The 22575-nt window shown below is 39.7% G+C and overlaps 1 protein-coding gene across 4 annotated transcripts in view; it reads right to left on the bottom strand.

Annotated features, from left to right (window-relative positions):
* The window catches only part of SEMA4G (semaphorin 4G), a 105917-nt gene extending 95849 nt beyond the window's left edge, over positions 1–10068 (bottom strand). Inside the window, exon 1 of one of the 4 annotated variants that reach the window (XM_026667694.2) lies at positions 9926–10068. The gene's annotated coding sequence lies outside the window, so the exon portion shown is untranslated. Of the gene's footprint in view, positions 1–9041; positions 9148–9465; positions 9604–9925 lie in introns of those variants that run through there. The other 3 variants (XM_026667779.2, XM_026667865.2, XM_087964632.1) reach the window with 3 other exon arrangements.
* Positions 10069–22575: the final 12507 nt, after the last annotated feature.

The raw sequence follows: 22575 nt of genomic DNA, 5'->3' as shown, positions 1-22575 counted from the left end.
AAGTAGACTTTCAGAGGCTGACCAAAAACCATAGATCAGTGTTTCTCAACCTTGGAAACTGAGGGTGGACTTCAACTCTCAGACTTTCTTGAGGAATGCTGGAAGTTGAAGTCCACACAACCCAAAGTTGCCAAGGTTGAGAAACACTGTCCCAGACAACCACTTAAAATGGACCAAGGTAATTTTGAACTTGACACTTTTTTAAACATAGTAGCCAGGCTGAAGTTAGGTTCACATATCATATTAAATTGTTTCAAGCTATTGTGCCCTGAACTAACACTAAAGTATAAACTGGGCAACAGATACCCCTAAGCTCTTTTTTCTTCCAGCTCTGGGCTTTCTTCCATTGAACCACCACATTGTTTGGTGCCATTTTGAAGTGAGGAACTAATGAAAACTGTAATGTGGATTTACTATAACTGAGCATAACCAAAAAGCAAATCTCCTACCTGCCAAAAGAAGAGAAAGTAGAAAATCCTAGGCCTACCTTCAAGCCCGTCCACTTTGTATTATCACTATGTCACCCTAGTCCTCAGCCTGTTCAAATTCAGCCTCAGCTATGGAAATTCCCTGGGTGAATTTGGATCTATAATTTTGTCCCTTATTCCAACCTAATTCACAGAGTATTTTTTTCTGGGAATAAACTGAAGGAAATTTCTCGTTCTCAAAACATTGTTCCTGGGGAAAATTGAACAGTTAAATAAAATAAACCAATAAAACAAAATATGCAAATATTAAGCACAGTGCCTGTTTTAAAAAACGGCACATCTTCTTGACATAAACTAAGTTCACACATGACTTCAATGTAACACTTTTAGGTAAGAGGTGTAAGTTCAATGTGATAGTCATTCCTTCTTTTGAATTTCCATTTTGGAAAAGTTTCCTCCTGACATTATTAACAATAAGCTCTACAAATGCCTATTCCTAACTAAACTGTAGTTTTTATGGTATGTAACATATTTCTACTTGCAAAAATCAGCATTTATATTTGAATTCTTTCAGAACTCATGGATAGATAAATCTGGAATTTGTTTACTTGTTTTTGATTTATAAGTAACAGTTAAGCTTTTAGATACGTAGACTAACTATTAGAATTCGGAGCAATGGAGATACTGGCTATGAAATCATAGGAGCTAATGTCCACCTCTATGGAGAGTACTCAGTCTGGATGGCACAGGTTGCTTCTTTTAATAAAGCCCCATCCTTCTAATACTGAACATGACTGCCTAAATCTCTCCCCTTAAAAATAACAGTTCAGATATTCTTACCTGAGTAGAGTTATAACAATAGAACACCAAGGTGCATTCGTAACTGTTCACACTGCTAAATTCTGCACCAGCTGTAGCTTCTAAATGCACCTCAAGACCGGCACCATGGGCAGTGCAGTGCGGTAATCAACTTAGCAAATAACTAAAGTGTGAGTCACAGTGAACACAGTTTCCCAATCCAAGAAAGGTGCAACTGGCACACAAGACAAATAGTGCAAAAGTCATGACTGTCACTTGTTCCTCAAAAAGGGGCTGCAAGTCCAGGATGACCCTAGACTCACATAGTTGTGGCCATTGCAACATCCCTACAGCCACGTGATTGCAATTTGGGTAATTGACAACCAGCTTGCAATTACATTGCAGCATCTTGTGGTCACCATTTGTAACCTTCACTGCTGCCTTCCATCAAGCAAAGTCAATGTGGAAGTCAGTAGGAGGCCAGAAAAGGCCATTACATGACCGTATGGTGCTGCAGCCATGTGGGATTCACTTAACAGCAATTGAGACTGCTAGAACTGCCATTGTAAATTGTTGCTGTCAGACATAAGCAACCAGATCCAGACGTGAAGAGTTCAGTGAGTTACTTTATTGCTCATGCTAATTAAATAGAAATCTTCCAGACTAGCAGTCTGAATCTGGGCCAGGTTAGATAAGGTTCCACAGCATTCAAAGGGGGTGAGGGATGTCAGACCATGCCCTCTTATGCCTACATAATGACTCCAGATGAATTCCTCACTTGACTCTTTTCTCTGGCTTGGGCTCTCTCCAACACTGTAGTCATTTGATGTTGCATCTTATGATTGTATAGCTTAGGGGAGTTCCTGCTCCCAATTATGCTGGTAAGGGAGAACACCCTGTATTACTTCCTCCCTCTCCCACCAGAATTAATCCACAAGCACAGTTGATACTAGTCCTATAACCTTGTCTGAAACCAGACTGAAAAGGGTCCAGATAATGGTAGCCATTTCTTCTCAATTGTAATCAAAATGGGTATTTATCCAGTCTTTGCATGGTTAAATGTAGTTGCCATTAAGACAACAGTTTTTTAATGCTTGATTTTATTCTTAGAAGAACACATGAAGAACCTTGGTCTGGAGAAGAGCAGCAGATTTTCTATACTCATTATTGTTTGATTCTTCCACTGTTATCACAGTTGAATCTTCCTCTACAAAAGTTTCTAATTAAGTTCATACAATGTTCTTTCAGAATGCAGAGAAGCTCCTTTCCTTTCTATAGTGCATGGTCATACAATTTTTTTTAATTGAAGTCCACTCTTGACCTTTCAATAGCATACTGCTGGGGGATTCAGTATCTCAAGGGAGTAGGATTTAGAGATAAATTATATTTCATTACTTATACATAATTATCCTTCAGTGTTTCTCTTTGGTCAAAATTCAGCAGAAATGGCATACCTCAAAGGACAAGAGCACATCTTGGTTTAACCTGGAACAGTATCTGGCAGCGGCATGATGGGTTGGCGTGGTGGCTCAGTAGTTAAGTCTCTGGGCTTGTTGGACAGAAAACTGACAGCCCCAGGTTCAATACCCAAGCGCTACATGATGGGGTGAGCTCTCATTCCTGTCTTAACTCCTGTCTTAACTCCTACTAATTTAGCAGTTCGAAAGCATGCAAATACAAGTAGATAAATAGGTACCACTCTGATGGGGAGGTAACAATGCTCCATGATGTCGTGCTGGCTACATATCCATGGAAATGTCTTCAGACAATGCTGGTACAACAGCCTCGAAATAGAGATGAGCACTGTCCCTAATAGTCAGTAATGGCTAGTGGAGTGAAATCCACACAGACTCCTTTATCCTTTACTGTTTTTTAAGTATGTGATTCAATTATTTCCAGATACTCTCCTGCTGGTGTTTATATATGGTTGTATGTGGCTCCTAAAAGGAAAATATTTCCAGCTCTGGAGGAAATGAGGGGTCCTTGCTCCTCTTTGAGCTTCGTTCAGGTTTTTCCCCCCGTCATTTCATTACCCAAACTAGGCAACATTATCAATGCTGGTAGGGAATAAGTTTGCTCTCAATGTATAGTCTAGTGCAGTGGTTCCCAACCTTTTTTTTCGCCCCGCACCCCTAAAGAAATTTCACTCGAACCTTGCACCCCCTGAAATAAATAATAAATAAAAATGCCAACATATAGCCAATATCCTATTATTTACCTGGACTTTTCTCGCACCCCCTGGAATATCATCTCGCACCCCCAGGGGGTGCGAGCACCCCAGGTTGGGAACCCCTGGTCTAGTGCCTTGCCCTTTCATTCTTGGTGGGAATGGTCTTGGTGGTTCTTTGATTGGATTGTATATGTTTTTTTCAGTAGTTCTTTCGTAAGCTAGAGACCGATTTTTTGGAAAAATCAAAAGGTACTGGGTGCAGTTATTTTGCAAGTGGGAAGAAATGATATGACAAAAGTGTTGTGGCAGAAGTGTTAAAAAGCTAATGTGATAATGAGAACTTGCAAATGCCCAGCATTTTGTATATTTATACTTTGCCTTAAAGTTTATCAAAAAGAGAAGTACTGTAAATAATTTAGCACTGAGCTTAATCTGGTTCTTAAAATGCACTTGAGAAAGTGATATAATTGAAGCACTTTCAACACCCAATTGGATGAAAAGTCTGGGTGCAGGGGAAATGAAACACTAAAGGAATTATGAAGACCAAAGCAATGCCAATAGTTAAGCCCACTCAGATATTTCATATCGTTAAGCTATGTTGGACTACTTACTCTCATCAACTTCAGGATCAGGGCCAAATGCTATAGACTGTGCCAGGTTGACTAGTCCATATTATATCGTAACAGATTTCAGTCTACTTTTAGAAGTAACTTGCAAACCTGTTGGTTTATGTTACTATTACAATTGGTAGAAGAGCTAATAGGATTATAAGAAGGTGGCCTCAAGATAGTTATTAATAGGTGTAGAGAAGAACAAAATTATGGACAAACTATTTTTTATATTCATTAGAGTTTTCAAAAGGTTGGCTAATCTACAGTACTTTGTGTCAAAATGTTGTATTGTTACTGATCTTCTTTAAAAATTAATGCCTATATGTAGGCTTTTTTAAAATAGATTTTTAGATTTACAGTATTACTAATAAGGATTTCTCAGAAACAGCCTCTAGGCTGGATTAGGTAACATGATGGAGAGATATAATTAAATCTCCCATCTATATTTTAACAAATATTAACCACTATTCAGACTAGGACCCTTTGATGGGTTACCAATTAAAATCTGAATGGTTGGACAGAGGTTATGGGCAAGAAGACTTGTAGACATACAGATAGCAGAGCAAGTTATGAGGTAACAGCCTTCAGAAGCTCAATTCAGATCCTAACATCTCCACTCACTACCAGAAAAGGTACTGCCTGAATCCTGAATAGCCCTGCTAGTCAGGATGATAAATAAGCCAAGAATCTTGCTTTTGGCAGAAACACCATGATAAAAAACCACTGAAGCATGCTAAACTTGAGCTCAGACCCCTCTCTCTGGCCTAGAGCATCACAACGCCCTATCTTTGTCTCCCCTTCATCTCTTATCAGATCTTGCAGTTAACAGGTGCAGTTTGAACCCCAGGCTCCAAGCATTTTTAGCCAACCACAAAGAGCCAAAAAGAAGTGAAAGTGTGCTGTCACAGTTTACCAAAGGACCTGCAGGCTAAGAAAACTTCAATTTGTCACTGGTTCAGACAGATGGAAAGTCAAGAAAACAGGGCATCAAACAGTCTTGTCCATATGTGAAAAAAATAGGGTAAAAGCCAATTGAAAGAGAAACTGCCAAACAGCTCCAAGAAGTATTGAATTTTAAAACAAAGAGAAGAAACTGCAAAAAGGAGAAAGTCTTTCCAGCTTCTTGGAGATAAACCAGCGGTATAGGTTTAGAATAGAATAGAATAGAATAGAATAGAATAGAATAGAATAGAATAGAATAGAATAGAATAGAATAGAATAACAGAGTTGGAAGGGACCTTGGAGGTCTTCTAGTCCAACCCCCTGGCTATGGTAACCAGCATCCTATCTTCACCCAGTCCTGCCCTCAAAAATCAACTGCCATGGAAGATGAGGGCCAATCAAACAGTTTCTTAGGAAGATCTTATCTAAGAACCTCTCCCTTTTCTTTCACACTTCTGTCTTTAGATTAGAATTCATTGTAAGCTTTCATTTAAGATAGTACAATGAGCAATCTTACAGTGATTGGTTCTTGATTCTCATATTGCAATTCACTTAAGAAGTTAAAGGGTGCAGGCTGAGTGGATTGCCTGTGAGCAAGTAGAATGTAACAGATTTGACTGAACTGTGTTTATTATCTTGGGGGTGAACCAGAAGGCATGTTGTGATGGCTAGATTGGGGGTTAGGATTCTACATTACTTTCATCTTTGAGCAAAATTGTAGGAATGTCATGGTGATTATTCTGGAGCCTGTTTTGGAAGGTCATCTTGGGGTCAACCTTCCTAGCAGGAATAATCCATGGTGTTTGGGTTCTGGAACTGATAGAGCACTTCCAGCTTTCTACGGCTGATTCTGGGAGAGACATGCCTGGAAGGTGAAGTTGCCTTACAGACTCAAGATGCTAAATTTGGGGAGTCCACAAAGATATTCCCGTCTGTAGGACTATCTGATACCCCAATATGGACACTCAGATCTGGGTGAATGTTAAGCATGCCTGGATACCCCAAAAGACCAATTTGGAGATATTGTCAACACTGGGTTAGATGGGTCAATAGTCTTATTCAGTAGTAATCAAGTTCCTTTCTTTCTAAAGCAACAATACTATTGAGAACAGTGCTAATTTTTGCATATCTTTTGAGAAATAAGTTTTACTGTCTTAAATGAAATTTACTCCCTGGTAACTGGGGAGTAAGATTGCAACATATATATTCTACCTTTAGAGGAAGAAAGTTGTTTCGAAGGAAATACCTGAATAGATAGTGCTTTTGTCCCTGCATTATTGATATACAATTAAAACATGATATTCATAGAATATTAATGCTAGTAGATGCCTCTATCAAATTCAGATTTATATAAAATATAAGAAAGGAATAAGAGTTGCAACAATCTCTCTTAGGGATATACCTTGGAATCCATTTGTTCAAGCATTCAATTAACTACTAAGAAAGAAGCTGCTCACCCTTAGCTATTGAAGGAAAATTATCTAATTTCCTTGTTTCATAAGATAGTTGTAACAATTCCCCAAGGTGAAAGATTTGTCATTCTCCAATTCTGTGGTATTGCCCTAAATGCAAACACAGGAGGTGTTCAATATGGCAAGTCAGCATATCTCATACTCTTTGTTATTATAAAGCAGGAATGCCCTCCTTCTTGCATACTGCCAAAAATGAGTGCTCTTCTCCAAATATCTAGTATGTTTATATCCATCCACCCTTAATTTGGCCAAAAAAAAAAAAAAACACCTACGCTAGCATTAAAATTGCTTTCTCTATTGGCTGTTTCTTATCCTGCCCCCAATATTTCTGTTCCTAGTCACTGCCAGCTAACTAATGATTCCAAGATAATGGAAAATTTTGGGGCTGCCCCTGGATGGTGCTGGAATAAGGGGGAAATACTATTTTAAATTGTACAACAAGGGCAAGTCAACTGCACTCATGAGCTGCGGATAAGATGATTTTACTGGCAGACAACAGAAAAAAGAAATTGCCAAGGCAAGTCTGTGCTACAGTTAGGTCAAATAAGGAAAAGCACTATGTATTCCTATCCTATAATATAATGAATTTACACAAGAACTCATGAACAATTTAGTTCCAGTTCAAAGGATATGCCTGGAGTAACTTGAATATCATATTTATGCCAGTTTGTATAAGCAGCATCAGTCATAAACTGCCAAGCTGGTAGAATATTTTTGCTGTACAATGCTCCAAAATAAGGTACTAGGGCTTATGCAACTATACACTACTAAATGTTCAAAGATGAGCATACCAATTATTTTGATTGCTTCTGGTGATTTCTTCTTACAATAGTCAGCCTGCCAAAAAAAAAAACTAAATAAATCATTCCATTACAAGAACCCATCACATTTATAAAGGGAAAAGGTTCATATGGATTTGTAAGGGAAGGAGGATAACATTGCACAAGAACCCAGCACTGCAAGTTTTGACAAAAAGATGTGAGGGAAAAATGAGATGTTTTTCTCTTTCTTTTACACAAATGGAAGATAAAAGATCCATTACATCATAAACTTGTTCAATACACAGCCAACAGGAAGGACGAGAACCTGAGGCAAAACTGGCAACAAAGGGGATGTTTGGTAAGACCCAGGCAAAATATTTAGCATATCATTTGAGACAGTCCTTAAAAAGGAAAGACAAAGAGAGAATCAACAATAACAGAAGTAAATAATCTGTCTTTTCCATAGCTGGCCATAACAGATTAGTTTCATTAGTAGTAATTTTATGCATTTCTTCCTTTGTTCCGGACTCCTATTTGTGTCTTGCAAGCTTCCTGCTCATATTAGTGAAAGGACTGCAGTAGTATGAAGTTTTCTAGTTCACTGTCCTCAAAAACAAACATATAGACCATCAAATAAACCCAACAAACTAACTTTAGTAACCTTTCTGACAGAAAGAAATGTGCCAATTCAGGATCCTACATCACGGGCATAGACAGAAATTTTAGTGACTGGGATCAAAGAGTACAAATGTATTTGTGGATATTGATTAATATAAAATTAAATAGTAAGAATTTAAATCCACTTTTATGTGGAAGTAAATTCAACAGTAATCAGTTTTGAAAAGAATCACAAAAAGCCACCTTCATTGTAAGCACAGAAGCTTACATAGTTCAAAGGAATGGTGGGTTCATTACTAATTTTAATATCATCTTATGCCCTCAGAAAACAGTTTGTCCTATTCTTAAAGTATCTGAAGGTCATTTCACATAAGATGTTTTCCTCGTTAGGTTACGTAACAGTGCAGGTTTTTTTTAAAATGAGCAATATATAAATGCTTTAAATAGATAAGTACAAATGTACCATGTGCTTATGACAGTATTGCAAGTCTTATTATATTAGGTGGGTACACTGACTACAGCTCCCAATGAGAAAACATCCCAATTATCAGATCCATAGAACCATAATTGGAAGAGACCATTTAGGCTTTGGTGCAGAACTCCCAATGAAAGCATCCACTGACAGGCTGTCATTGTTTAGGCTATATCTGAACATATGCATGCACACCTGTGTAGGGAAAGTAAACTGACATTTCTCTGGTGACCCATATAAACACATCCCTGCCAATTTCCTCTAATTATGTCAGTAAAAATCATAACCCTTTCTTAATAAAGTTTGTTTTAAAGAAGCAACTCATTTTACTAAAATGCAACACATTTATTTTTACAAGTTTCAAAAAAAAAAACACCTGGGGCAATCTCTAAATTAGGATGAAGCAAAACCTGACAAAAAAAGCATATAACTCTTTTGCCACTTTTTGGCAGGCCTTAATGAATTAGTAATAGTGAACTTAGGTTAACTTTTCCTTCTGATCTTCATTTATTTTTTATTTTTTTAAAAAAAAACCTTATTTCAGAAAAGTGCAACTCCACATCCTTGGTTTCAAAGTAGTATTTCAAAACAAACACCTTCCACAAGGCATAGGCTTTTTAATATTTGGGTAATTCGGTCAGTCTACTGACCACTGCTCTCTCTGTAGCTCCATCAAGCTCTCCAGTGTACAAGCATCCATTCTAGGACAAACTCTTTCTATAGATTCAGTTATTTCCATGCATTGGCTGGATTTCCATGCAATCCGTACCTCAACTTTATTCAAAGTCTGCCCTGTCCGTATGCTGTTTTTCTTTTCTTTTCTTGAGCTGTAACGCTAAGAGCTGCCATGCCTGGGACAAGTCCATCCCTCAAGTAATCAGTGTCACTCTTCCCAATGCCATAACCAACCAACCCCCACACCCATCTAGCATCTGAGTCCCACATTCTCAGCTTATTCCCTTGTCCCTCACCTACGGCCAGCTTAGCCTGCAACCCCTTTCCCAAGAAGTCTTGTCAATGTTGTGCCTTCTCATGGGGGAGGTGGGAGGGCCCTTGGCCACATATTATAGTCCAACTCTCAAGTGCTCCAGTATTGCTGGAGTACTAGGGTATTTCCCTTCCCATTCTTATCTTCAGCAAGGAGACAGCAACCTCGAGGCTCGCCAGGTACAGTATAGTATAGCCCTCCTTACCTCTGACAATGCCAGGGCTGGCTGGCGCTTACAGGAATTGCAGTCCAAAGAGCCTGGGCTCTGGAGAATAGCAGGCTGCTTATCCCTGGTCTTAAACGCACATTCCATACTTTCAGTCTTCTCCGACTAGCACCATAGACGTTCCGACGTACACCCCCCAATCTAGTCGTGACACGTGACCAGCGCGGACACCCCCCCTCCCAAATCTATTACTCGGCTTTCCCCCCCCCCCCGACCTTTTCTTGCATCCAGGTAAAAAGCCGCCCACCTCCACATCGCAGACCTCAGCGCCCCCCCCCCGCGCCCCGCCGACACACAAGCGCATATCGTGGGGACTCTCCGCATCCACCGCCTCTTACTCCGAAATCCCTCCAACTGTACACCCACCTACGCGCAACACACAACGGCCGAGCTTCACCACTCCGCCCCACCTGCCAAGAAGGTAGCCCCCTTGTCTCACCTGAGCTCCGGCCGTAGCTGGAGGTCTGCCTCTCGGCCCACACGCCTCCCGACCCAGATCCGCTCCTCCGACACTCACAACCCGAGCCGGTGAGGAGTGAGCGGCGGCCAGTCAAGGCGAAGCCGCAGCTGGGCAACCGGTATGAAAACCCGTGAGGACTCTGGGGCGCCATCTAGCGGACTCCTGTGGCAACGGCGGCTGCCCTCCGAAGGCGAGCGGCGAACCTTAAAGGAGGTCCCGAGCTTCCGGGTCGCTGATTCGGAGGAGACTTCATTAGAGTTAGGCATTTCTCTCTGCTTTGTTTTATTCCAACAATTTTTACGCCGCCCAATAGAAAGAGTTTGGGCGGCGTACAATGTCAAAGGAGCATCACTATCTCCTCCATCAAATTCGACCATGAATGCATCTTAAAACAAGCCACGCAATTGCCCCCCTAGTATAGGCAACAAAATTATTTTAAAAGGAAGAGTTTTAGCACTTGCTTCGATGCTAGGAGACAGGAGCAATGTGTTTCTGGGACCAGCATATTCCCATACTGTACAGGTAACCACTGAGAAGATCTGCTCTTCTCACCTCATCGAAATGGGCCTTGAACACCTCCTCTGGATGTCCACATAGACCAGGGAGATTCATACTACAACCCACAATCTGTTACCTGATAGAGAGCTGTGCCATATATGGCTCTAAAGGTAATCTTTAGTGTGTAGGGATGTTCTATAGTTGTGGTTTTCCCCTGTTAATAGTCTGGTCACTTTTATTTATTTGAATTTATTGGCCTGCCCATCACTACATTCTAAGTTGGAGTTACGGTTTCAGTTGTCCAGTTGTGTGGTGATCAGGGCATGGATGAATACACCCCTATCTTCTAATTTAGATAAGGCCATAACTGATGAACCTCTTTCTAGTGCCATGATGGACTTTGGGAGGAATTACTTTTGAATATGTTAAGAGCTCACAATCCGCAAAAAAGATTCTCAAAGTCAATTGAGCTCTAAGTGATTCTATAAAATACTTTAGACACTTTAGGAGTGTTGGAGGAGAGGACTACCAGCATATGATTTGTGTGATATGACTAATTCCCCCATTTACCAGATGTTAATGATTTCATGTTCCGAAGGGGTTTGTCCATCCACCCACACATTTGCAATACAATAGAAGGTAAGGTGAAAGTCCAGGTCATCATAAAATGCAGGCAGGCATTTTTGAATACAGGTAGTCCTTGATTTACGAAAGTTTATTTAGTGCCTGTTCAAAGTTACGACGACACTGAAAAAAGTGACTTAAGACTATTTTTCACACTTATGAATATTGCAACATCCCTATGATCAAGTGATCAAAATTCAGATGCTTGGCAACTGACTCATATTTATGACCGTTGCAGTGTCCCAGGGTCACGTGATTCCCTTTTGCGACCTTCTGACAAGCAAAGTCAATGCGGAAGCCAGATTCACTTAACAACTGTGCTACTAACTCAGCAACTGCAATGATACCATTAACAAGTGTGTCAAGAAACATCATAAAAATGAAGAAAAATTCGCTTAACAACTATTTCCATTAGCAACAGAAATTTTGGGCTTAATTTGGTGATAAGCTGAGGACTACCTGTAATGAGAAAAAGATTCTATGAGTCTTTTTTTCTGGATCTAGGTTTCTTTAGGTGTATCGGAGTATATTACCCTGTTACATTGGGTAGTCACATACAGTATGGGAACACTAGGCCACCGAAAGATATTTGGCAGGGGTGGGAGTGGAGGTCACAGGAGGCCTGGGTCACACTCATGGTTAATTTAGCTTCTGAAGATTGAATTATAAAAGGCAGCTCTGAGCAAACAGCAAGTGACGTTTTTATCAGGAAGTTGGAAAGAAAGAAAGCATTAAAGCTCTCGCTCCCTTCCGCACAAAATTAAAGTACTTGGAAGCCTAAGATTCACATACTGTACTTGACTTATTTATGTGCGGAAAGGAAGTGGGTGAGTTTTGGCAAAGGCAAAACTGCTACCAACGCATATTACAGTACCTGGAAAACCAGAAATCACACCATCAGCTTTTAGATGCATTCTTTAAGAAATTAACTCTTTGATGTATATGAAGCTGTATATTCTTGTTCAGAACTTTATAATTATATTTTACCCTCAAGAGAAACGGTGCTAATTCGTCAACTGTACCACCCCCCCAAATTAAACCAATGGTGTTTGCAAACATAAGGCTACATGTCTCATCTTCTACAATAGTTTGAATTCAATTTACAGAATACAAATTAAAGAACCCTTTTCCAACATGATTGACTTTTGTCTCAACATACGTCCACACAAAAATCATCACAACGGAATCCCCAATTATAACTTCAAAAAAGGCAACTATGATCTTATAAACAACGATCTCTCATCCCTTGATTGGCAATTTCTATTCTCTGGATGCAATACAGTAGAAGACCATTACAACATATTTTTACTTGAAGTCAAAAGTCATCAAACTATATGTACCATTAACAACTCCCAAAAACAGAAAAAACAAATTACCTATAACAATAAGGAAGCTTCAATCCAAAAAGAGATCACTTTGGCAGAAAAACAAATCTAGTCAAGTTGCCAACTTCAAAAGCCAATACAAAAATTTATGCCACCAGATAAAGACTGAATGCACCAATTATCACATTAAACAAGAAGAAAACCTTCTATGCACCAATTCCACCCGCGCTTTCTACAATTTTGTAAACAACAAACTAAAAGACTCAAGGTCCATCCCACCCCTGAAAGGACCTAATGGTAAAGACTACAACGACGACACTATTAAAGCCAACCTCTTTAACACATTCTTTGGCTCAGTATTTGTAAACAGCAATGGATCATGCCCAGTATTTCCTAGTCGAACCACAGACAACTACAATGATCTAATACATATGATTTTACAGAAGACATTGTTGAAAAAGCACTGCGCAATCTAAAACCATCTCTATCTATTGGACCGGATGGAATATGTGCCTACTTCTTAAAAAAGCTATCCACTGCTATAGCCGAACCTCTAAGCATAATCTTTGAAAAATCTTTCAGGACCAGCTCCTTGCCAAAACTATGGTCACAAGCCACAGTCATCCCCATCTTCAAAAAGGGAGACCCCAGCCTAGTTGAAAATTACAGACCAATCTCTTTATGCTGTGTCACCTGTAAAGTCACGGAATCAATTATTAACCAATCTATCATCCTCCACTTAGAAACAAACAACCTACTCTCTAATAAACAATTTGGTTTTAGGAAAAAACTATCATGTAATCTGCAACCCTTACACTGCAAAAACATATGGACTACACAACTTGATCAGGGCAAAGCAATAGACACAATCTACATAGACTTCTGTAAAGCCCTTGATTCAGTGGTACATAACAAACTACTTCTAAAACTAAAATCTTATGACATCTCTGGACACCTGCATAACTGGATAGATGCATTCCTGTCAAACAGACAACAAATGGTCAAAATTGGGAATGTCCTATCAAATTCTGTACCTGTCAACAGTGGTGTCCCCCAAGGCAGTGTTCTAGGACCAACTCTCTTCATACTCTACATAAATCACCTCTGTGATCACATTAAAAGCAACTGCGTTCTCTTTGTTGATGATGTAAAGCTATTCAACACCACAGACAATACTGCTAACCCTTCAAAAAGACCTTGACTATGTATCAGAATGGTCAAACAAATGGCAACTTCAAATCTCAACAAATAAATGCTCTGCCTTACATATTGGCAAAAAAAATCAGAAAATAAAATACAGGCTGAATAGTCAAGACATTGTTGATGATCCAAACTCTGTCAAGGGTCTTGGAGTACTCATCTCAAATGACCTAAGTGCTAGAGCCCACTGTAACTACATAGCCAAAAAGGTGTTAGGAGTTGTTAACCTAATCTTACGTGGCTTTTTCTCTGGTAATATTACACTAATAACTAGAGCATACAAAACATTTGCTAGACCAATACTCGAATACAGCTCATCAGTCTGGAACCCACATTACGTATCTGATATTAACACAGTTGAGAAAGTCCAGAAATATTTCACAAGAAGAGTTCTCCACTCCTCTACTCGTTGCAGAATACCTTATGCCACCAGACTTGAAATTCTAGACCTAGAAAACATAAAACTACACCGCCTTCGGTCCGATCTAAGTATAGTATATAAAATCATACATTGCAATGTCCTCCTGTCAATGAATACTTCAGCTTCAACTATAACAACACAAGAGCAAACAATAGATACAAACTCAAGGTTAATCGCACCAAACTTGATTACAGGAAATACGACATCAGCAACAGAGTGGTCAATGTCTGGAATACTCTACCTGACTCTGTGGTTTCTTCCCCAAACCCCAAAAACTTTAGCCTTAGACTGTCTACTATTGACCTCACCCCTTTCCTAAGAGGTCTGTCTGTAGGGGGCTTGCATAAGTGCACCAACGTGCCTACCGTCCTTGTCCTATTGTTTCTTTTATATTTTTTATTTTTCTTATATGTATCCATGTATTCATAACTATGTTTTTACTTATACCTATTATCAGGCAATTGACAAATAAAAATAAATAAATGTCACTCCCTTTTGTCTTCAGCAATGATTTACGACAAAATTTTGGCAGGGGAGAGGCAGCGTTCTGCATCTGGAAGGAGTCTTAGGATTTTCTGATTCACCTTCCTGACTGTTCTGCAGAATATGAAGTCAGTGGCTGTATTGCGCAACACAATGAACTAGCCAACTACATTTTACTCAGGTGATGATAGTTGGGGTGTGTGTGTGTTAATTTAATTTATATTCAAACATTCTGCCCCAGGGGCACTTAAAGTAGTGAACAATTGAAATGTTAAATATAAACAATAAACTGCCAGTTGACAGTTCTCTCCAGCAAGGAGGGAGGTCTGCTGTAGCCACCATATTTTTCAGTTTTCTCCACGCAGCAGCAGGTTCATTGACTGAGAAGTGAGTTCTCAGCTTTTCAGAGTAGTTTCTCTTTGCTACCCGGATCTCTCTTGTTAACGGCCTGATTGTACAAGATCCTATCTCTTTTCCTGTAAGTCTCCTGTTTGGCGTGATTAAGCTAGTTGAGCTTTGCTGTAAACCAGGGGTGTCAAACTCGCATCATCACGTTGTTGTCACGTGATGTCTTACAACTTTCTCCCCCTTTGCTAGAACAGAGATGGGCATGGCCAGCATGTGACGCATTCAGCCCACGGGCCGTGAGTTTGACACCCCTGTTGTAAACCAAGGCTTATTGTTGTCATATATATTGGCAAGTTTTTGAGAAGCAGTTTCCATTGCCTACTTTCTAGGGCTGAGAAAGAGGAACCGGACCGAGGTCACCCAACTGGTTTGATACTTAAGATTGAAGTAGCGGGCAACTTTATAATCTCCTGGTTTCTAGCCTGGTGCCTATAACCACTATAGCAAACTGGTTTCTAGCCAAACTTAATCTGCTATACAGTAACAGAGAGACGAAATATCTGTCTAAAGTTTCTTCACTCCTGTGTTATGTGGAATGGAAAGTGGTAGATTTGGGCTCAGAGCTATCTGCATGGTGGAGAACAGAGGCAAAGGACAGCAAAGATAACTATTGCATCATGGTGTCACATGTAAGTTATGTACTTGTGTCAGACGTTTCAACACAATTACGTACTTGCATCATTTGTACAATGATATCATTACATGTATGCTCTCATTTTGACATAAATGTGGTTTGTAACAAACACTGCAAGCAAATCATGCTCTCTGATGAGACAAGACCAGTATCGTAGAACAGGAGGTCCCGCCATTAGACTAATATGGCAAAAATAACTAAAGAAGTTAATCCCTGCCTCAGAAGTTCTGCATCACAGACTCCAATGCTTGATGTAGTCAGGCACGTAAATTAATTGTGCATGAAAATTCCTTTTTGTAAAAACCAGTTTGTTTTCTTGAACTAAAAAAAATCCTCCTGCAGACCAATAGATAGATAGCTGTATAGAAGCCAGCTAATAACAAAATTGCCTGGCTGCCTTCCTGAAGCTGGGTAGGTTTCCCCGCCTTCCATCTGTGAGTGTTACACATCAGAATTTATTCTACTGGAAAAAAAACACTGTGGATGTTCTAAAGCAATCATACAAATAAATAGCATGTGACACAGAATGATCTTCACAGTACACCCCCAAAATAAACAGCAATGTTTCCCAAGGCAGGGGATTTCACAGTTGGTATACTGTCCTCAGATCACAGCCAGTTAGAATTCTGATAGTCGCAAAATTGCAAATTCTCAGGGGAAAGACACCCTGCAAAGGAGGCCCTTTCATGAATTCAGTGAAATCCATGGTGATTTGATATGGTTGCTTCAGTGTCTCTAGTTATTTCCAGATATTTTTATCCTGCTAAAATTACAGTACTCATATTGACTAAGTTAATCTATATACTGTATATGAAAATGTATGCAAAATTTAATTTAGTAGTCCTAACTGGCTTCAGAAGGATTCACATTTAGGTGTTGTGGATAAATTGCAGGGAAAATATTGTTGCATAATGGAAATAAATTTTTGCTGTCATGTCAGAGTTTTGTCAATTTATTTCAATGAGGTTTTTTTAAAATGCCTTACACTAGTTAATTGGCAACAGTGATTGCAAGCAATTTAAAAAGTAAATGGAAAAAGACATATTACTAGATATTTCCAAATTCCAACTCCCTAGCTCAATTGCTAGGGAGGGTTTATCAGATGAGATCAAAAGATGCCTTTTTTTTTATCATTGGGGTGAGGGGAATGAACATCTAGTTACACAGAGCAAACCTCACCAATATAGAGGAGATTAAACATGCTTGGAGCTTCAAGATCCAGATCTTTGACATCTTTAGTCCTAGATGGGATTGCATTTTAAATCCAATTTGCAACTTAGGGGCTCTCCTTAACTTGCAACCAGTTTTCAAAGAGAAGGTGGCAGGCATGACTAGGAGACAGGTGCACTTCAATTTGTGTGCCACCTGTGGCCTTTTCTTGATCAGGACTCCTTGCATTCAGTCACTAGTCTGAGTCACCTCTTATCTGGACTACTGCAAGGCACTCTACATAGGGTTACCCTGAAATACATTCAGAAGCTTCAGCTAGTGCAGGGTGAGGCAGTTGCGAGCAGTCTTTGGGACCCCTTGAATGGCCCGTGTTACTGTTGCTCTGCAAGCTGCACTGGCTTCCAGTTTGCTTCCGAGTGTAGTTCAAGGTGTTGGTTATGACATCCATGGCATAGGCCGAGGTAACTTGATGAGCCGTCTCATCTTACTAGGACAGGCCTATCCCATTCATGCTGGCAGAGGGGGCCTGCTGCAGAGCCTGTCAATTAAGGAACCCTAGCAGGTAGGATCCAAACAAAGAGCCTTTTCTGCTGTAGTGCCTCCCCTTTGGAACATCCAGGCCCCCGAAATGAAATCAGCCCGCACCGTCCTGTCCTTTTGTAAGAGCCTAAAGACCTGGCTCTGCCGGTTGGCCTGGGGACCCAATGGGGGAGTACCACAGTGGAGGTGGCTATTAGACTAATAGCAGATCCCACCTTCCCCCCTGCACATTCTGTTCCCGGCCCACCCATCTTTTAATTCATCTTTAATTCATAATTCATAAAAATGCATTATTTATTTTGTTTCTTTGTTTTACTATTGTCATAGTTACATTTTCATAATTTTACATTCTACTGTTGCAAGCTGCTTAGAGTGGCCCATGTCGAGATGGCAAATAAATTTAATATTAAATAAATAAGTTAGAAAGAACTGAAAATACAATCTTATACAAGCCTATTCAAAAGTATCATTATTTAAATCATCTGACTGTAGAACATGTTGATTCCTGGTTCAGACAACTATGGTTTATTGAATAAAGCTCATTTGGCTGGACTTGCACATGTAAGTCATAAATCAGATTTTGTAAACCAGAGTGGTTTATAAGCCACTGAACAAACCTCAATTTGACTTTGCATGATATGCAAAAAAAAAAAAAATCAACATTTTTTTTGAGGGTAAATATATAGGATTGCACTGTTAAAGTTTCATTTCCCTTAATAACCAGGGTACATTTCCTCAGGAAGATGGTATTGCATCTTTCAAGAATCCAAGGAGTACAATGCTGTTATCTACTGTAATTATATTTCCTAAATCTCTTCTAGAAGACAATCTAGTAGCATTATTTCTTGTGTTGCAGATGAAGTTGTTTTCTAAGAATCCTTAGCAAGTTGATGGCAGAAGAAATGGCTTACTGATTCAGTCCAATAGGTTTCTCAAACTTTGGAGATTACTGGCATGGAGACAGAGAGAAGAGGCAGCCCAGCCCCTGAGTTGGATGCAAATTCCAGAAGTACTTTAGGAGAGATTTCAAGAAGGAATTTTCATTTCAGAGAATAAGGTGGGTATTTACAAAGAAGTGTAGATTTCTTATTGCAAACATTAATCGCATTACATCTATCAACCCAGGAGCATAACAACTATCCTAAATCAGGCAAAATGCTTATACATGATTTTAGAGAACACGCTAAGCTAACTGAACATGAATTACCGTATATACTCGAGTATAAGTCGACCCGAATATAAGCCGAGGCACCTAATTTTACACAAAAAACTGGGAAAACTTATTGACTCGAGTATAAGCCGAGGGTGGGAAATGCAGCAGCTACTGGTAAATTTCAAAAATAAAAATAATTAATTTGGGAAACGATCTCACTATCATGAAAGGTTTAATTGATTCACTAACCCAAAAGAAGAAGAAGATGATGACAGCGGGAGGCAGGAGTCACTCTCTTCCCCTCCCTCGGAGGCCCCCTGAGTCAGGAGTCACTACCGCCGGTGCGGCCCCAGTCCCGCCGCCTCGGGAAGGGAAAGGCAAAGCGCTTTTTGCCTTTCCCTTCCCGGCTGGGGCTGTTGGGAGTCGCTGCCGCCAACGCGGCCCCAGTCCCGCCGCCTCGGGAAGGGAAAGGCAAAGCACTTTTTGCCTTTCCCTTCCTGGCTGGTCTGTTGGGAGTCGCTGCCACCGGAGGCCGCGACTCCACACCATTTTTTTTTTCAGAGGGGAATCTGACTTGAGTATAAGCCGAGGGGGATTTTTTCAGCACAAAAAATGGGCTGAAAAACTAGGCTTATACTCGAGTATATACAGTAATAAATTTATATATTGATTCAACCATAAATTATAGCAAACAATTCAAAGCCTAGGTAATGCAGCAGTCAACTATAATTAAAATCAATTTATTTGAGTGTGGTGATATAGCTAATACAGTGATTGTATAAATAATAGTTAATTGCCAAAACATAATATAACATTTATCTGACTAACGGTCTACAATGTCTCCTTAGATATTCAATGTTATGCAAATAACACCAGAAGGGTTTCCCCCTTAAAAGGCACTCAAAAATGGTCATGGACAAAAGCAGAAGAAATGTGGTGTTTCATGGAATCAAGCGTTTCTGAGAACTGATAAAATTGAAGTTTGCTGAGTGCCTCTTGAGAAGATGGCTTATTGTACATATAAAACAATATTCACATTGAACCTTAGGTTTGTTAAGTGAATCCAAGGGAGAATGTTATTTTGCGTGATTTTAGAAAGACTCCTTTGAAAAATATCCCAAACTGTATTCTAAAAAAAAACCAATGTAGTATGAGAGAATTTTCTGGAAGACATTACTACTTGAAGATCTAGTAGGGATCATGACCACACCTTTCGGAATTAAAAGTTCACCAGGAAAGGAATCTAAAACTAATTATAGGAAGGGGGGGGGATGGCTGATAGGGATTAATCTAATAAGTGAAAACAACAGTCCTCTTTTACTGAGAGACTGGAAATGAACAATTGGTTTTCATAAGTCTGTCCTCTGGAAATAGCAGATAGCATTGCTATTTGAGGTTGCTAATAGTTTTAGCCACCTTGAATTGATCTGATGCTCTTTTAAAGTCATCTCAACTTATGCCCATTATCATATCCCTGTACAGAGGACTGCACAGTTCAACTATGTGCAGCATACGGAGAAAGGATTCTTCTTTTTTTCTGCCTTGAATTTCCAACTATTTCGAATCAGTGGGTGACCTTGCTGCTGGGTATTACTTGAAACAGAGAGAAATGTTTCTCCAGGCACTTTATATGCATGATTATATTAACCTCTATCTTGGTCCCATTACTCATGTTTTTAAGCTTTCTTTCAAGCCTCCAGGTATTGTAACCTTTCATCAAAGGGGAAGGGATCCAACTGCTCCCACTGTCATTTTAATTGCCTTTTTCTGCCTCCTCCCCCTCCCGCCTTCCCCCAGCCTCAAGTGACTGGAATTGCACTTAGCATAGCAAGGTTTGCCAAGAACCAATAAGGTTTTTGTCTCTTATCCTTTTCCTGAATATTACATTCTGAAATATTACGGTATGATCACCTATTTCCTCTCCCCCCAAATTTACAAAGATGGAAGCAAGAAATGTAAAGAGGAGAGGCTGCCCATTGACCATCTACCACTGTGTTAACTTCTGCCCAAGCTCACTTTTCACCAAATGGCAACCCCTCAGCCCCTGTTCAGTATTGAATTCCAAGAATCTCTGGCCAAGTTCCTGGGCCTGAAGTCCAAACAAATCTGGACTGCCCTAGCTTGCAAAGATGACCCCCATTTTTGCAAGCAGATAATCACAGCCTTCCAGGTGACAGGAATGAAAACAAGTGGGCTTTTGCTGCTCTTCCTGCTTTCACTGGCACCGTTCCTTGTTCCTTGTACCAGTTACTTGGCATTAAATTCACAGATTTCCTGGATAAACATTTAAACTGAACAGCGGGGACAGAGAATTAATGGATTCAGAACATTTCTGTCCCCAGCAACCTAAAACTAATAAGGATATCAGTGCATGCAAAATAGATGTTTGTGCAGGTAAGATTATCAACCTTGATGCCAACCAAAACCAAGCATTTAATAGTGAGTGCCATACCATGTGCACTGATCAAACAGGTGGCAAGAAAGTAGGGGCAGGCAGGCACAACACAGGTTATGTAGACAGTAAACACAGTGTCAGACATAAAGATCTCAAGTGCCTATATACAAATGCACTAAGTCTGGGGAACAAACAGGGTGAACTCAAACTAAGAATACATGAAGGTAAATATGAAATAGCTGGAATAACAGAAACTTGGTAGGATGAAACCCATGACTGGAACATACTGGTAGAAGGATACAAACTATTCAAAAAAAAAACAGACCCCATAAAAGAGGAGGTGGAGTAGCACTGTATGTAAAGGACCACTATATTGCTACAGAAATGCATGAAACCAAAGACGAAAACCTCCTAGAATGCATATGGGTATTGACCCATAAAAAAAAAAGAAAAAAAGAATGACATGGCCATAGGTGTATGTTATAGGCCACCCAATCAAGCAGAAAATATAGATGTCCTTTTTGCCAGCCAACTAACAAACATATGCAGGAAACACACAACAATAGTAATGGGAGACTTCAATTATCCTGATATAAATTGGAAAACTAATTCTGCACCAAGTGAGAAATCAAATAAGTTCCTAACCAACCTAGCCAACAACTTTGATGTCCAAAAGGTAGAGGGTGAAACTAGAGGGACAGCCATACTAGACTTAATTCTTACAAACAGAGAAGAAGTGATAGAGGGGGTTGAAAATGCAGGAACCTTGGGTGAAAGTGACCATGTCATACTAGAATTCAACATAACACAAACACAAGCAACAGAACATAATGACACCAGAGTCTTGGATTTTAAAAGAGCTGATTTCAATAAACTCAGAGAGAACTTGGAAAAGGTTCCATGGATGAAAATCCTAAAGGGGAAAACAACTCAAGAATCTTGGGAAACTCTAAAAAGTATGGTCATAGAAGCCCAGACCAGCACAATACCACTGAGAAAGAAAAACAAGAAATCCAAGAAGAAACCAGCATGGCTGCACAAAGATCTCTCTGGCAAATTGAAAGAAAAAAAAAGGACAAGTACAAAAAATGGAAAGAAGGACATACAACTAAGGCAGAATATCAGCAATAGCCAGAATCTGCAAAGATGAAGTCAGGATAGCAAAGGCTCAGAACGAACAAAGACTTGCAACAAAAGTCAAAGATAATAAAAAATGTTTCTTCCAACATATAAATAACAAGACAAAAATCAAGGAAACAGTCAGTTCACTAAAGAGAGAAGATGGCAAGGAAGTAACAGGCAACAGAGAGAAAGCAGAACTGCTTAACTCATTCTTTGCATCCGTCTTCATGCAAAAAGAAACTATGGTTCAACCCACCAAAAACATAAATGTAAAAGACAGACCAGAAATAAAAGTTAAAATAAGCCAACAAATAGTAAGAGAACACCTGTCTGATCTTGATGAAAACAAATCACCGGGGCCTGATGGATTACATCCCAGAGTTTTAAAGGAGCTGGCAGAGGTCATCTCAGAACCACTGCACCATATCTTTCAAAAATCCTGGAGCACCAGGGAACTACCAGAGGACTGGAAAATAGCTGATGTGGTTCCCATCTTCAAAAAAGGGGGGAAAAAAAACCAGACCCAAGAAACTATAGACCAATCAGCCTAACGTCAATACCCGGAAAGATACTGGAAAAGATAATAAAAAAACAGATCTGCCAACATCTAGAAACAAGTAAAGTAATAACTAGCAGTCAGCACGGGTTTGTTAAAA

The sequence above is a fragment of the Notechis scutatus genome, chromosome 4 (assembly GCF_049901735.1).
Source record: "Notechis scutatus isolate UNSWTSFEM ecotype Mainland chromosome 4, rNotScu1.2, whole genome shotgun sequence".
Taxonomy (NCBI): domain Eukaryota; kingdom Metazoa; phylum Chordata; class Lepidosauria; order Squamata; family Elapidae; genus Notechis; species Notechis scutatus.
Note: the sequence above shows the minus strand (reverse complement) of the source record. Positions and strands in the feature narration are given on the sequence as shown.